Below are 6,418 nucleotides of genomic sequence, written 5' to 3' on the forward strand. Positions count from 1 at the left end.
TAAAATGAAATTTATTGTTACCAGTTTTTTCTCCGGTGCGCTGCCATGATGAGACAATCTAGCGTGACCCACCGGTGGGTCATCCCGGCTTGAACGTGTTAATCTTAACTTCATGTTTATATTTTTCATAGCGTTACTAATTTAAACTTTAAAACATAGAAAAAGTGAGCTCAGAGAAACCTAGAGCCGAAAAAAAAATTCAAAAACATTAAAATGCAACCAAATTATTGGAAGAGAACTTCCCCATTGCACAATCTTAATTTATCCCCCCATACCTTGTTTTCAGTTTGGTAATTTGAAGATTCCTTTTCAGAGTATTGGAAACTTTACGACTTATTCTAAGGTTTGTCTGAAGTAACTTTTCCTATACTTTAAATTACTTATGTAGCAGGGCTCGAAAAACCTCAGAAATTTTAGGCGTCCCCGAGGACGGCTTGTCCAACAATGTACCCGTCCTCTGTTGAAACTAACCTGTAGCTTCAAAATAAATAAAAATACATTTTTCTCTTATTTATTACAAACATTTATATAAATTGCACAATGAATTAGTAGTTACTAGGAATACAAATACATATTAGGATTACATTATACAGTAAAAAAGAAATACTAGGTTACTAATAGTAACCTAGTATTTCTTTTATGAAATAATTTATTTCTTTTATGAAATAATTTAAATGATAATAGTCAAGACGGGAAAATGGCCGTCCGCGAGGACGTCGGATTCGTGAAATTCGTTGTCCGCGGAGAGCTTTTGACCGCCGACGACGGGCGGACAGGTGATTTTTCGAGCCCTGTTATGTAGGTGAGAGAGAATTAGGGTTGAAAAGTTTCTCCCGTGATATAGCGTTCTCTTAAATGTCTACTAGAAATCCATGCTTCATGACAAAGCAATTTTTAATAGTTATCTGACCGCTACAAGTAGGATTCATCGTAAAACATAGCCCAGATTCCAAGTAATGTAACATAATTAGTAAAACGTAACATATTTTAAAATAGAAATCATTACATATTTTTGTTTATCAGAGTGTATTCCACTTTAGGGAGTGAGTAAGTGCCAATTTCCGGTTATGTGCTGATCAATAATAAGTTCAGCAATCATGACTGTATAAAATGTTTGTTTAGATGTAATTTGTTTACATGCTAGACTGTTTGTTTAGATATCACAATATCAGCGGAAGAGTTCGAATTGGTGAAGTGAAACAACTAATATTGATCTCTAAACAGCATTTATTTGTTGCTCAGCATTTTAACAAAGTGCACTCTGGGACAGTGGTTACGAAAAAGTGTTCCGCAAAACTCTAGGGTTCCGAGAAAAGGTCGCAAGGGTTCTTAGAGCTTTTTTCTTTACCTGTTAGGTTTTTTAGAACTTGTCATTTTTTTAAAAATATTTAATCAATAATCTTGCAATATATTTAATTGATATCTAATCAATAAAATGTAAGTATATTAAATATCTAACATTCCGATTTTATTAAAAGACTTGCTAGTGGAAAAAAAATAGATAAATTTAATATCTGCATATTTTTTTAATAACAATACGTTACAACATTTTAACAAAGTGTACACTTGGATAGTGGTTGCCAAAAAGTGTTCCGCAAAACCCTAGAGTTCCAAGGAATGATCACAGGGGATCGGAGAGTGGGGACTATTTTTTTACCTGTAAGGTTTTTTGAAACTTGTCGTTTTTTAAACTTTTAATCAATAATCCAGAAATATAATTAATTAATATCTAATCAATAAAATATATTCAATATCTAATATTCCAATTTCATCAAAAAACTATGTAAGTAAAATGCGAGCTAATGAAATAGATAAATTAAGCTACTGTTTTTCATTTATTTACATCCTGATTTTGCACGAATGCTTTTATGAATCACCCGTCTCCAAGGGGTTAATGCATTAATCAAAAACTATCAGGAAATCATATTAAAATTGTCAGTTTTTTGAAATGTTATCTTTTTATACTTTGTAAACTTAGATTTTAGGAAAAGGTGATTCTTTTCACTATGCGAGCAGTTACTTTGAATTAATGCTGTTCGTAGAAGTCGGCGTTACTTTCCGTAGGGTATCAAATTGGATGCCTTTAGACGATTGAGGAGAAGTAACGCCTACTTAAGATTCATGGCAATTTGGGATAGTAAACAGCTCATTCTAAAAAAGGGCGCGCAAAAATAATAAATTCATTTTTATAAAATCTAATAATAGCAACACAGTGAAGGTTGTTAAAATTTTAGAAATTGCAGCAATTTAAAAAGAATTTCATATTTTTTATGTGACATCCGGTGAAAACAAAAGTTCTCAACGTGGTATCCATTATACCCAGTCGACACTAAACACCACTTTTGAAGGGGCGGAAGTGGCGGTAGTATGATTATGGATATTTGAGGGGCGTGAAGGATTTCTACAGGATCATAAACAAATTATAGATGAAATTAAGTTTGAGTACGCACTAAAATTCTTAAATTTCCTAACTGCGTATGGAAGAACAATTTTAATCCAACTCAGGATAATGCAGTTAACGTAAAAAGAATTTTTCAGCAACACTTAAAATCGCAAATCACCTCCTTTTATTGCTTTTGGGAATTTTGAGGAAATCATAGAACTTCTAAACATTATCAAGTGTTATTTCCCCAAATCTAACAAAGATACCCCCTTTATTTTCTGCTTTTTTAAAAAGGAATTGTGCTGTTTAATCTCACTCTCTTACAATACTAAATGAATAATATTACAACACTAAATCTCTTACATCTCTTAAATCTCTTATAAGTTATGTATTATAGGTATTTAAAGATTATAAAGGTTTCTATGCTTAGAAGTCTCAAACAAAAGTGTATAAATTCCCTCACGGCATTAATATAATAACATAATGAAGTTTTAATACAGAAAATAGTGGAATAGTCCAGTTGCTGCTGCAATTAATGCGGGAACATTTATTGCATTTGTAAACTGTTCCCTGTGCAAAACAAGGTTTTCATTAAAAAGTAGGCGTTACTTTCCTCTGCAACCGGACAATTGAATAAGATCGAACAAGCATGTAGGTATAAATTTTTCATACGAGATGTCAAGAGATTCAAAATTAACAAATTAAATAGGGGTTAAATTAAAAGCTGGACCTATGCTTCTGATGTTTTAGAAAGTAATGTTTAAATTATTTCAAGTATTCTATTTCATTCTTAGCACTTACATGCAATTGGCCGCTTGCTTGAAGGGGAGGGGAAAAATCGCTAAAATTATTTTTGAAGTTGGTAATGCTTAATGAATTGTAGTAAAAGGTATTACTAATATACTGATATTGTAGTACTATAGTACTGCGGTAATAGATACCTAAAACAGGACCTGTGGTAATACGAACAACGGAAACTGTGTAAAAACGCAAACTGTGGTAAGTAATAAAATTCAAAACTTTACTAAAAGAGATAAAAATAAGCAACTTTTTCTAGCATATTTTTATCAGTTTACCAGCGATGGCAGATTCATGTAGGATGGTAGTTCCTGTGACTTGCTGTTTCTTCTCCTGAATTGGACTATTTTTGTAGAGCTGAAGTCTCTCTTTCGCAAGGAATCTCCCAGATCTTCAGACTTGAAGACAGCGGTTAAACCTGTGAAAATTACTTTCAAGTTTTTTTCTAGGTTTGGGAGTTACCTGCTCATGAGCGGCCTCATCTGTAGGAATCTCCATCAGGGTCGGTGAAGGAGTAGCCTCGATTTTAGGGGACGTTTCAGGCTGGGAGGAAGAAGTAGGCTGAGAATCGATGGGATCAGTTGATTCTGTATTGGCATTAGATTTTTTTCTATTTCTTCCACCTCTTCTTAGTAGTGGGTATTTCTGAATGCTCAGAGTCAGATTCAGACTGATGATTAGCCTCAATCTTACTGTCTGGATTCTCCAAACTTGTACACTCTTTACGGCTTATCAGAATCTCAGAAATAATACTAACAGTCCCGTTAATCTTATCAACGTTGATCAGATATTTAGGACTGATATCGTCATCATCTCTCAAATTTTGCATTTCTGAATTTTCAACTCGTAGGACTCCTCAAAATCAATTGCAAAGAAATTCTCGAATTCTGCAGTAGTGAGGTCTCTCAAGTATGTGGGATCCCCATCAGCATCTCTTATCGACGAGGAGAACGACTAATCGTCATTGTTGATCCGAGCTCTGTCACAACGCAACCTTATTCGAGAAAAAAGATCAAGGATTCACGATGATTGCAGGATCTCGGTGTCTGCCGCTGATGGCGACACTAACCAATTCGTCGGTATTATGAGTCGAATAATTAAGGACCATAAAAATGGAATAAAAATGAATCTGAATAATAGAAAATGAAGGGACGTATAATCCTAGAGACCAAAAAAACCGCACCGGAAGTGTCGTGTGTATAAGCATCCAAAGGGGTTAATGACGGTATATTTAACATGAAATGAGCAATTAAAATAAATCCGGTTGAACAATAAGAGGCATTAAAAACGGCTATATACAAGGTAACTCGAAAGATACGCACAAAGGAGTGAGAAACAATGGAAGTATATATACAACAAGATTAGGCTTATACTAAAACGCGGGCGACGATTGAGCAGGGGTGGGTTATCTAACAATGAGATCCGTCTTCCGAAAATGCAAGGAGTAGTTTTGCTTTAAATAAAAATAATTTGAAATGTAAGTCCTTATGGTAGTAACAATTGAATAATTATCGAGATTTTAAATAAATAAAAATGAATGAGTTTCTACCACTTTTTATGTTTTAGTCTTCTGTGGCATTCCTGAAAATACATAACTGCCATGTTTTTACACTTTCTGATTAAGAATTGTTGAAGTAGCAACGATGTAACAGTTGAATTTATAAGTGTAAGCAAAAGCCGTTTTAATTTTGCGAACAATATTTCTAAAAAAAAATGTTGTTAAGACTTATATATATTAGACTTATATTATTATATACTTATTTTAGTTATTTATATGAATTCTTTATGATGAAGTGGTGATCAAAAGCATCGTAAATCTAATTTATTAAATCAAGAAAAAAAATTAAGTAAGAATTTGATTACAAATTTACATATGCTACCAATTCAAAACATTAAATTAAGGAGATTCTTGTCTTATTCATAGCAATAAACAATTCATTGCTGTTAATTTATTCACAGTCTGGTCTAGCTGGGCTCCTAAGGCCTTTTTCTAATTCATCCTGTAGCGAGAACTTAAGCAAAAACAAAAGACAGATTACATAAAATGCAACAATGGCACATGTAAAGGTAGTGAAAAAGTAACAAATAATTGTATGTATAGAAAAGTACAAGAAATATTTTACAAGTAAATATGTTATGTTCTATTTATTCACGGACTTAGACTGAGTGTGATTACGGAGTACCTGTCGGCGAAGCGGACACTCCACTCCTTCATCTGTGATACTGCCCGTGGGCGCCTGGTGTACTTTCTTTAGGTTAAAAAAGACTGAAGTAGTTGAAAAGATGACTTTCCGGAGTAGACGGCATGGTGGTGAAGTGAAGATCACTATGGCTTGTTTCTAAGTACATACCTGCCAACTCTCCCGGATTTTGCGGGAGATTTTATTTTCATATTTAAAGTGGTAGTAAATATATACTATTTTTTCTTTTATAAATTTAATTTTTAAATGATTTTGATCACCACTATTCTTACAAAAATTAAGCACATATAATTAATATGCGTTACTATCATGGTTGCGTTACCATAATGTTGCAAAATCAAAATGTTATCACACAATGTTTTTAATTCATGATGAATGGGATAGGGGCCGCTGCGCGGCCCAGGTACCCAATTTTCTGTTAATAAATGAAATGAATCATGGTTGCGTACATCCGGAATCTCTTTTCATGCCAGAGCCCACCCCTATTACTGCATCAGAACCTACGGAGGAGACTACCAACAAAGCCACAGAGCCTTCCACTTCAGTAGAAAAAGCTCAGCCAGTTAAAAATGCTAAAGTCCTCATCCGTGGCCTTCCTGATGATTTTAGTACAGATGAAATATCCCTTGAATTAGGGAAGCGGAACATTGAAATCCTGAAAATAGTCCAGTTTAAGAAGAAAGTGGGTGAAGCCTTTAGGCCCCTCCCCCTGTACCTCATCGTTATGCCAATGCTAGCCAATCACGAGATGATCTACCATATTGAGAGCATCAAGCAGATCCCGATCAGCATAGAGAAATACCACGGCGGCCGGCGGCCGCTGCAGTGTTTTCGATGTCAGAGTTTCGGCCACACCCAACGTTCCTGCTCCTCCAGCCCAAGATGCATGAAATGTGCCGAAGGGCACTATTCATTCCAGTGCAGAAAGAGCCGAGACTCCCCAGCTAAATGCTGCAACTGCATGCAAAACCACACCTCAAATTTCACTGGGTGCGAGGCCCGTCCCAGTCGAAAGAGAAAAACGACCAAGGACACG

The sequence above is a fragment of the Parasteatoda tepidariorum genome, chromosome 6 (genome assembly GCF_043381705.1).
Source record: "Parasteatoda tepidariorum isolate YZ-2023 chromosome 6, CAS_Ptep_4.0, whole genome shotgun sequence".
In the NCBI taxonomy this organism is placed as follows: Eukaryota; Metazoa; Arthropoda; class Arachnida; order Araneae; family Theridiidae; genus Parasteatoda; species Parasteatoda tepidariorum.